This window comes from Anolis sagrei, chromosome 1, assembly GCF_037176765.1.
Source record: "Anolis sagrei isolate rAnoSag1 chromosome 1, rAnoSag1.mat, whole genome shotgun sequence".
In the NCBI taxonomy this organism is placed as follows: Eukaryota; Metazoa; Chordata; class Lepidosauria; order Squamata; family Dactyloidae; genus Anolis; species Anolis sagrei.
In genome coordinates this window covers 315674770-315686139 of record NC_090021.1, presented here as the reverse complement: position 1 = coordinate 315686139, position 11370 = coordinate 315674770, and the positions used below count along the sequence as shown (strand labels likewise).

General features: G+C 42.3%; 1 protein-coding gene across 2 annotated transcripts in view; it reads left to right on the top strand.

Annotated features, from left to right (window-relative positions):
- The first annotated feature begins 3117 nt into the window (after window positions 1–3117).
- Window positions 3118–11370, top strand: part of TC2N (tandem C2 domains, nuclear) — a 48301-nt gene continuing 40048 nt past the window's right edge. For both annotated transcript variants that reach the window (XM_060756634.2, XM_060756629.2), the window contains exon 1: window positions 3118–3245. The gene's annotated coding sequence lies outside the window, so the exon portion shown is untranslated. The remainder of the gene's footprint in view (window positions 3246–11370) is intronic.

The following is an 11370-nucleotide window of genomic DNA, read 5'->3' as shown; positions in this document are numbered from 1 at the left end:
GGATTATATGAGTCCACCCTGCCAGATAATCTGGGATAAACAGGAAACCAGGGATCAGATCCTGGGATATAGGGCCTGTCTGGAAGGGCACTGGGAAGATTTGCTTTACACGGCCATAGAGCAATGTTGGTGGAGTTCAGAATGCTCTTTGATTGTAGGTAAACTATAAATCCCAGCACTACAACTCCCAAATGTCAAGGTATATTTTCCTCAAACTCCACCAGTATTCACATTTGGGCATATTGAGTATTCGTACCAAATTTGGTCCAGATCCATCCATCATTGCTTGAGTCCACAGTGCTCTCTGGATGGAGGTGAACTACAACTCCTAAACTCAAGGTCAATGCCCAACAAAACCGTTCCAATATTTTCTGTTGGTCATGGGAATCCTGTGTGCCAAGTTTGGTTCATTAGTGGGGTTCAGAATGCTCATTGATTGTAGGTGAACTATAAATCCCAGCAACTACAACTCCCAGATGACAACATCAATCCCTTCCATCAACCCCACCAGTATTTGGGCATATTGTGTATTTGAGCCAAATTTGGTCCAGTGAATGAAAATACATCCTACATTTCAGACTTACTTACTTAGGCAATCCCTCGTAATCCAAGGACAATGGTCCTCCAAGGTTGGTGTTCTGGCAGTGGGTCCGTAGGTGACTGTGGAGCCCTATTCTTGACCTGCATCTTCTCCCACAGTGAGGGCATCGGTTTCCAGGTGGAAGGCGGTCCCGGTTGGGGTTGGCTTGATGCGCTTTCTCTTGGCATGTTTCTCTCTTACGCCCTCCATTTGTGCCTCTTCAAATTCAACAGCACTGCTGGTCACAGCTGAACTCCAACTGGAGTGCTCAAGGGCCAGGGCTTCCCAGTTCTCAGTGTCTATGTCAGAGTTTTTAAGGTTGGCTTTGAGTCCATCTTTAAATCTCTTTTCCTGTCCACCAACATTCTGTTTTCCGTTCTTGAGTTCGGAGTAGAGCAACTGCTCTGGGAGACAGTAGTCGGGCATCCGGACGTGGCCAGTCCAGCGGAGTTAATGGCGGAGGACCATTGCTTCAACGCTGGTGGTCTTTGCTTCTTCCAGCACGCTGACATTTGTCTGCTTGTCTTCCCAAGAGATTTGCAGCATTTTTTGGAGGCAGCACTGATGGAATCGTTCCAGGAGTTGCACGTGACGTCTATAGACTGTCCACGTCTCGCAGGCGTATAGCAGGGTCGGGAGGACAATAGCTTTATAAACAAGCACCTTGGCATCCCTACGGATATCCTGGTCCTCAAACACTCTCTGCTTCCTTCGGAAAAATGCTGCGCTCGCAGAGCTCAGGCGGTGTTGAATATCAGACATTTACACGATGATTCATAACAGTAGCAAAATTACATTTATGAATCAGCAATGAAAATAATGTATTGTCGAAGGCTTTCATGGCCGGAATCACTGGGTTGTTGTAGGTTTTTCCGGGCTATATGGCCATGTTCTGGAGGCAATTTTTCTCCTGACATTTCGCCTGCATTTATGGCAAGCATCCTCAGAGGTAATGAGGTCTGTTGGAAGTAGGAAAATGGGTTTATATATCTGTGGAATGACCAGGGTGAGACAAAGGACTTTTGTCTGCTGGGGCTAGCTGTAAATGTTTCAGCTGATCACCTTGATTTGCATTCAATGGCTTGGAAGTGCCTGGGGGGAATCTTTTGTTGAGAGTGATTTTATGTGCCTGTTTGTTTCCCTTCTGTTGTCTTGCTATTGTAATTTTTGAGTTTTTTAATACTGGTAGCCAGATTTTGTTCATTTTCATGGTCTCCTTCTTTCTGTTGAAATTGTCCACATGCTTGTGGATTTCAATGGCTTCTCTGTGTAGTCTGACATGGTGGTTGTGAGAGTGGTCCAGCATTTTTGTGTTCTCAAATAATATGCTGTGTCCAGGTTGGTTCATCAGGTGCTCTGCTATGGCTGACTTCTCTGGTCGAAGTAGTCTGCAGTGCCTTTCATGTTCCTTGATGCGTGTCTGGGCGCTGCGTTTGGTGGTCCCTATGTAGACTTGTCCACAGCTGCATGGTATACGGTAGACTCCTGCAGAGGTGAGAGGATCCCTCTTGTCCTTTGCTGAACGTAGCATTTGTTGGATTTTCTTGGTGGGTCTGTAAGTGGTTTGTATGTTGTGTTTCCTCATCAGTTTCCCTATGCGGTCAGTGGTTCCCTTGATGTATGGCAGGGACACTTTTCCTCTGGGTGGATCTTCATCTTTACTCTCGTGGTTTGTTCTCGGTTTTGCAGCTCTTCTGATGTCTGAGGTGGAGTATCCATTGGCCTGGAGAGCCCAGTTGAGGTGGTTCAGTTCCTCTTGGAGGAGGTGGGGTTCGCAGATTCTTTTTGCACGGTCTGCAAAGGCTTTAATGGTGCTTCTTTTTTGACTTGAGTGATGGTTGGAGTTTTTATGTAGATATCTATCTGTGTGTGTGGGTTTTCTGTAAATGGTGTGACCCATTGAAATCCACAAGCATGTGGACAATTTCAACAGAAAGGAAGAAACCATGAAGATGAACAAAATCTGGCTACCAGTATTAAAAAAACTCAAAAATTACAACAGCAAAACAACAGAGGGGAAACAAGCAGGCACATAAAATCACTCTCAACAAGAGATTCCCCCCAGGTGCTTCCAGGCCATTGAATGCAAATCAAGGTGATCAGCTGAAACATTCACCGTTAGCCCCGGCAGACAGGGGTCCTTTGTCTCACCCTGGTCATTCCACAGATATATAAACCCATTTTTCCTACTTCCAACAGACCTCACTACCTCTGAGGATGCTTGCCATAGATGCAGGCGAAACATCAGGAGAAAAATTGCCTCCAGAACATGACCATATAGCCCGGAAAAACCTACAACAACCCAATGAAAATAATGTTATGGTTGGGGGTCACCACAAAAGGAGGAAGTGTACTAAGGGGTCGCGGCATTAGGAAGGTTGAGAACCACTGACCTACAACAACCCAGTGATTCCAGCCATGAAAGCCTTCGAGGATGCATTGGAAGAAAGAGTTCCTGAGCCTTGAAATGAATCAGCAGGCCTGCCATTGGTGGCATGCCTCTCAACCCCGCCTCCTCCGGCGAAGTTTACTGTTTGTCTGCGTGTGGCTCCTCTTGAGCGCTTTGCTTCCTTCTTTCCTTCCTTTTTTGCCCGCGGCGCTGGAAGGAAAGGAAGGGAAGGGATTGAGGATGGAGGAAGCTGGCCGGAGAGAGCGCCAGGCTCAGGTAAATCTCCCCCTTTTTGGCCATCATGGCTCATAAGGTGCGCCTTAGACAGGCAGGGGCCAACTTGGGCCCTCCAGGTGTTTTGGACTTCAACTCCCACAATTCCTAACAGCCGGTAGGCTGTTAGGAATTGTGGGAGTTGAAGTCCAAAACACCTGGAGGGCCCAAGTTGGCCCCTGCCTGCTGCAAGCAGGTATTATTTAGTTAAGAGTCATTTAAATTCAGCTCCAAAAACTATGTAACTTTATGTAACTGTGCTCAGAATATAAAAACAATCTAGCAAAGGCTTTACAAGGAAATATATTATTGTTACCATAATTAGTTTGACACAATGTCCTACTACTTACCAACATTTTACTTTACTTGCATTCCAACCTGTGTTGTTTATGAGGACCCTTCCACACAGCCCTATTATCCCAGAATATCAAGGCAGAAAATCCCAGATTATCTGAGTGTGGACTCAGATAATCCAGTTCAAAACAAACATTGTGGGATTTTCTGCCTTGATATATTGTGGGATATAGGACTGTGTAGAAGGGCCCTAAAAGTAGCAATGTGACAATTGTGCACCATGATGTGCCTGCTGTTTTGGGGGCTGTTTTTGTCAGTATCTTTTTTAAATATATCTGATTAATATCTGAATTATATGTAATGTTTTGTTGCAGTGGTGTTTATCTCAACCCTATATTTACATAGGGTTGCTGTGAGTTTTCCAGGCTGTATGGCCATGTTCCAGAAGCATTCTCTCCTGACGTTTCACTCACATCTCTGGCAGGCATCTTCAAAAGTTGAGAGGTCTGTTGCAAACTAGGAAAATGGGGTTTGGGGGCTGTTTTTGTTGGTATCTTTTTTCATATCTGATTAATATCTGAATTATATGTAATGTTTTGTTGCAGTGGTGTTTATCTCAACAAAAACAGCAGTGGTGTATATTTACATGGGGTTGCTGTGAGTTTTCCGGGCTGTATGGCCATGTTCCAGAAGCATTCTCTCCTGACGTTTTGCCTGCATCTATGGCAGGCATCCTCAAAGGTTGTGAGGTCTGTGGCAAACTAGGAAAATAGGGTTTGGGGGCTGTTTTTGTTGGTATCTTTTTTCATATCTGATTAATATCTGAATTAAATGTAATGTTTTTGGTTTTGGTTTTTTTTTGCAATGCTGTTTATCTCAATGAAAAACAGCAGTGGGGTATACTTACATGGGGTTACTGTGAGTTTTCCGGGCTGTATGGCCATGTTCCAGAAGCATTCTCTCCTGACGTTTTGCCTGCATCTATGGCAGCCATCCTCAAAGGTTGTGAGGTCTGGGTTGTAGGTTTTCTTGGGCTATATGGCCATGTTCTAGAGGCATTCTCTCCTGACGTTTCGCCTGCATCTATAGACAACCTACAACAACCCAGTGATTCCGGTCATGAAAGCCTTCGACAATACGTTGTGAGGTCTGTTGGAAACTAGGAAAATAGGGTTTATATATCCTAGTTTCCAACAGACCTCACAACCTCTGAGGATGCCTGCCATAGATGCAGGTGAAATGTCAGGAGAGAATGCTTCTGGAACATGGTCATGGCCATGCAGTCCGAAAAACTTACAGCAACCCAGTGATTCCGGCCTTGGACAATCTATAGTTACATAGTTGTCTCAAATCATGGTTTCTAAGAGATTTGGAATTGTGTTTGCGATTCTCATCAGGACTAAATCAAAAGGTGTGAGGTCGCAAATATGAAAACCAGCCAAATTACAAGGCTTGCGTACAGGAAATCCAGCTGTCCATAAGGTTTGCTGTGTGTCTTTGGCTTAATTTCCTGTTTTCCTTTCATTGGAAAGGAAATGTTGCTTCTTGGTTGACCCTGTCCATTTGAACATTTTGAGAGTTGATAAAATACGATTTTTTACGTGTTCCTGCATCTTCTGAGTGATTTATTCATAAGCTTTCTGTAGCATATTTGAATTCTTGGAATGCCAATCATCATTGTCACCTTCCATATCTTCTATTTTTTTAAAAAACAGGTGGCTTACAGGGTTGTTGTAGGTTTTTTCAGGCTATATGGCCATGTTCTAGAGGCATTCTCTCTTAACGTTTCGCCTGCATCTATGGCAAGCATCCTCAGAGGCAGTGAGGTGGCTTACATCCTATTGGTATTTCCATACAGTAGACTTGTTAAATCAGTCGCTGAATTTTGAGTCAGCACATAGGGAAGTGTGTTGTCGAAGGATTTCATGGCCGGAATAACTGGGTTGCTGTGAGTTTTCCAGGCTGCATGGCCATGTTCCAGAAACATTCTCTCCTGAATTTTTGCCCACATCTATGGCAGGCCTCCTCATAGGTTGTGAGGTCTGTTGGAAACTAGGAAAATTGGGTATTTATATCTGTGGAATGTCCAGAATGGGAGAAAGAACTCTGGTCTATTCTTTCTCCCAGGCAGGTGTGAATGTTGCAATTGACCACCTTGATTAGCATTGAATAGCCTTGCAGCTTCAAAGCCTGGCTGCTTCCTGCCTGGGGAAATCCTTTGTTGGGGGGTGTTAGCTGTCCCTGATTGTTTCTTGTTTGGAATTCCCCTGTTTTCTGAGTGTTGTTCTTTATTTACTGTCCTGATTTTGGAGTTTTGTAATACTGGTAGCCAGATTTTGTTCATTTTTATGGTTTCCGCCTTTCTTTTGAAATTGTCCACATTTTTGTGGATTTCAGTGGCTTCTCTGTGTAGTCTGACATGGTAGTTGTGAGAGTGATCCAGCATTTCTGTGTTCTTAAATAATATGCTGTGTACAGGTTGGTTCATCAGGTGCTCTGCTATGGCTGACTTCTCTGGTTGAAGGAGTCTGCCGTGGCTTTCATGTGTTTTGTGTTTGGGCAATACTGTGTTTGGTGGTCCCTGTGTATAGATTTGTCCATCCGGAAGTCTTTGGGATTAATCAGGTCTACATTAGTTTGGGCAGTGGATAGGATTCAGACTATAGACTACTTCTGGGTAAAAACCCTTGAAGTACATGTGTCAGTTCAGTTGGGGAGGGGGAATATTTTGACATGTCTCATTGCAAAGAAACCTGTCTTTATTCAAGTAGAAATAGAACATTATTAGGTTGTTGTGAGTTTTCCAGACTATATGGCCATGTTCCAGAAGCATTATCTCCTGATGTTTCGCCTGCATCTGTGGCAGGCATGCTCAGAGGTTGTGAGGTCATGGGAAACTTGGAAAATGGGGTTTATATATTTGTGGAATGTCCAGGGTGTGTCTGTTTAAGGTAGGAGTGAATGGTTCAATTGGCCACCTTGATTAACATTTAATGACCTAGTGCAGTGGTTCGCAACCTGTAGGTCCCCAGGTGTTTTGGCCTACAACTCCCAGAAATCCCACCCAGTTTACCAGCTGTTAGGAATTCTGGGAATTGAAGGCCAAAAACATCTGGGGACCCCAGGTTGAGAACCACTAGCCTAGCGGTTTCAAAATCTGGCTTCTTTCTGCCTGGTGGAATCCTTTGTTGGGTGTGATTAGCTGGCCCTGATTGTTTCTTGCCTGGAATGCCCCTGTTTTTAAGTGTTGTTCTTTATTTATTGTCCTGATTTTAGAGTTTTTTAAATACTGGTAGCCAGATTTTGTTCATTTTCATGGTTTCTTCCTTTCTGTTGAAATTGTCCACATGCTTGTGGATTTCAATGGCTTCTGAAATCTTAAATTGAAAGTCTTCTTCTTTGCTGGTGTGATTTCTGCACAGAGCAATTCTCTCCATGTTTACATAGAGATAATCAATAAAGGAAGTGCATCTTGCATGCTTATATTTATATCCTTTCACATAATTTTCTTTCAGGAATTGTATTATTGTAGAATCTGTTGCAAACCATGTTCTTGTCCATATTTTTTAAGGTCTTGACCAGTGGGTGTGTTCAGTGTGTCTTGCCATTTGACGTAGCTCTCTAAAATCAAGCTAGTTCAGTTCAAACTAGTCTTGTAGCTTTCTTTATGTAGAGCTCTGGGCACATTCTCATCTGTTTTATTAGTAGAATGCTGTCTACTTTGTTATATCTCTTTGGATATCTGAGACTGACATTCTTCAGTTGTTGAGGAGTTTGCATGACTAGGAGTTTGCATGATATGAAAAGGCAATGATGCTATTAAGAAGAATGCAAAGTAAAATGTTGTCTGCGGGTCTGTTTTTCTCTTAAATACATGAGTATGAGAAGATCATGACTCATGATTTTGTGTGCCTTCAAGTCATTTCCAACTTATGTTGACCCTCAAGTGAATATATCACAGAGTTTTCCTGGAAAGATTTGTTCAGAGAAGGTTTGCCTTTGCCTTCCTCTGTGGCTGAGAGAATAATATTTGCCCAAGGTTACCCAGTGGAATACGAAAACTGTTTTTCAGGGGCCCTAGTCCAGCATTCTGCTGCTGAATACGCATGCCCAGTGTGGAACACATCTCACCACGTTAAAACAGTGGATGTGGCTCTTAATGAGATATGGCACATTATCATAGGATGTCTATATCATACACCAGTGGAGAAATTATACTGTTTGGCCAGTATTGCACCGCCTGACATCCATCGGGAAGTAGCAGCCAATAATGAAAGGACCAAGGCAGTGACATCTCCGGCCCATCTATATAAATGAAAATGTAATGTTCATTTGTTGGATTAACATAACTCAAAAACCACTGGACAAATTGACACAAAATTTGGACACTACTATTACAATCCAGAACAGGAATAACCCTCTGATTTTAAAACACCACACATTGAGTAGGAAAACAACCCTTTTTATAGAAGATAAGTAAAAGCAGCAAAATAGAAAAACACTTAAGGAAAAAGGTAAATCCAATTAGGTAAGAAGATAAGCAGGAACAAATTAGTCCAAGGTATGGTTCAGCAAAGTTCAAAAACAAAGTCCAGACTTCTCTAATAAAATCCAAAGAAACAGGGAAACGTTGATCCAAGGTATGAATAGGTAATCACAAGAGACAAAGAGTAAGAAATACAGCAAGAAATCCTTAAACATGAATCTTCCAAGCAAGGTTTCCATGAGACAGGAGCAAGAACTTAGCAGGAATCTGAAACGATGCTTCATCTGACTATATTTCCCATGCGTGAAACTTTATTTCCTCACATTAAGCCATTCCAAGTACTCAGAAATTGGTTTCATTTTCCCTGAATGCCTCTCATCCTTATCTGTCAAAGCCTGGCAGAATGCTGAAGGCCTTGGTCAAGCCTTCTGTTTTGGCTAATTTCCACCCGCCTGTCTATACGTTCATTAGTCCCTGCAGGTGCCAAGTTGTTTTCAAGCCCCAAATCCTGGGAAAACTCTGGGAGCAATTCAGGGAGTAAACTCTCATCCCTGTGTCCTGTAGGAACATTCTCATGGGAAACTACACTTTGAACCAGCATCTCTGTTATTCTCTGTATTAATTTCATTGACCAAACCATTTCCAACTTGACCCTCATTGACATCATTCCCCACATCCAAAGCATCTTAATCTTGAAACACAATCACAGGCTGAACTCCAACAGCTACACCCCTAACAGACCAACAAGTGTCCATTACTCATAAACCCCTCCCAAAAAACAGCAGAAAGGACTTTAAAACCCCCCAAAATCTAAATGACAATACAGTGCATGCGTGAAAACGACAGCTCCCAGCATCCCCCAGACCAGGCCCTTTAGGGGAGGAAGATGCTCCAAATGCACTGCTTCCAACCTGCAAACTTGCTTCTTCTTGGATTTCTTTGAGAGCATCCCAATCCACACATATTTCCTATTTACTATTCCTGGAATGCAACTCCCAGCAATCTTCCAGATAGATAAGATATATAGATTAGATAGAGAGGGATAGTAGGTAGATAGATCAGTCAGGAAGACTGCTGGGAGTTACAGTCCAAGAATAGGTAGAGAAGGAAGAAAGGAGAGAAAGAAAACATGTATTTTAAGCAGTTTTAACTGTTGTAAATTCTATCAATTTGTGTGTTCAATCAACTGGATGTTGTTAATCTCATTACCTGCATACCTTGTAAGCCTACAGTTATAGTATAAGGGTCCTTGGACAATAATAAAATGTTGTTGTTGTTGTCGTCGTCAAGTAATGACTATTTTACCTCCAGCATCAGAGGCAGCATGCTTTTAGATCATAGAATTGAGACCACAAAGGCCATCCAGTCCAACCCATTGTGCCACGCAGGAAGACATAATGAAAACACAACTGGAAGATTGCAATTCAGCCTGCTAAAAAACCTCAAGAGAAGAATACTCCACCATACTATGATGCAGCTCTTACAGTCATGAAATTTTCCCTATTTTTTACATGGAATCTCTTTCCTCCCATTTGAATCCTTTGTTCCATGTAGGACATGGAGCGAAGTCTTTGGAGCCGTAGAAAACAAGCCTGTGCCCTCCTCAATGTAGCAGCCTTTCAAATATTTAAACATGGTTATCATGTCCACTCAACCTTCTCTTCTCCAGGCTAAATATACCTAGCTCTCTAAGCCATTCCTGAATACTAATTGCTAGATCAAAAAAAAAAAAAAAAAAAGCTTAGATATGATCCAGCACAATTGCTAATATATTTTAAAACAACTAGAAGGAAGGGCATAAAAACAAACATTGTGTCCTGGAAACAGGTGACCTCCTACTTAGCAACACAAGTGTCTTACTTGGAATGATAATTCCAAGAACCAGTCATGTGATGGTAGTTTATTGCCACATTACCTGCTGTTGGCCCGATGCAAGTATGCCACTTGTATTTTCTTTGAGCTGGTGTCACAAGAGATCGCTTTGTACACAACTTATTGCAGGTGTATTCAGAGTGTGTGTGTGTAGACACACTCAAGAGACTGCTTTGCACACGATTTATTGTAGGTGTATTCAGAATATGTGTGTGTGTGTGTGTGTACAGGGAGCGGGGTAAGCTCCTGCTGTTAGGCCTAGGTTCTGCCAACCTAGCAGTTCGAAAACATGCAAGTGTGAGTAAATCAATAGGTACTGCTTCCGTGGGAAGGTAACGGAGCTCCATGCAGTCATGCTGGCCACATGACCTGGGAGGTGACTAGGGACAATGCGCGCTCTTCGGTTTAGAAATAGAGATGAGCACCACCCCCAGAGTCGGACACAACTACACTTAATGTCAGGGGAAACCTTTATCTTTATTATTTATCTATAGTATGAGTCCTTGTATTGGGGTCAAATGACATGATAGGCCAGGGTTCCAGGGAAGCTGGCTTATTGTGGACAAAGTATGCTGGTGTATATTACATTATTACTCCTAATGCAAATGGTTGCAGTTGAACATATTAGTTAGGATCTTCTGTCTGTGGCTGGTTTGTTGCAATCTATTTGATACTTTATCTTGTCTCTTTGATAAGACAGAAATAAAGTTAATTACAAAAGTTGTATTATTGCCTGTGGGCTGATAGGGGCAGTATATAAATGTAGCAAATACATAAAATAAATATTTCTCTGGCTAACTGTAACATGCAGAGTACTAATTTCAGACATTGTGATGAGCAAACCAAAAATGGAAAATCAGCAATCTTCTTATCTGTTACTGTTCACATGGAAGGGATCAGGCAGAGCTATACTGGGCCATGCTGCTTCCCTCTTTTATGCTTATCATGATGTCCAAATATGCCCACCTTTTTTGACTGGGGGGGGGGGGGGATAATAACGGCACAGGAAATGATCTATGAACTGGATTAGATTGTTATATGTGTGAATGTGTTCATCAGTCTTACAAATTCCCAGTGGTGAGACACATGTGCCAAATGACTCCAAGTAGTTAATTTAAAATTAAGATAATCACTTGAATCTGACATTTGGGGTATGTGGCATTTCTTTATTATGTGTGGGAGTGTGTGTGTGTGTGTGTGCAGTTAAAAAAAAAGGGGGGGGGGAAGATTAAACTACAACCGCTATGCTTCACCTGATGTTCTGGATAGGCTACTGATTAAGAGTCCGTAGACTTGTTCACCGTGTTTATCTGGCAAATTTCCCTCCTATCTAAATAAGCGTGTAGCATTCTTTCTCTCTGAACTTGAGATGTAGAAAATGTATAATTTCAGATTATCCATTTTTGATCTTCTTTGACTTTAAAAATGTGATCTGATCATCAACTAAAGCACTTGTGATTATTTATTTATTTAAAT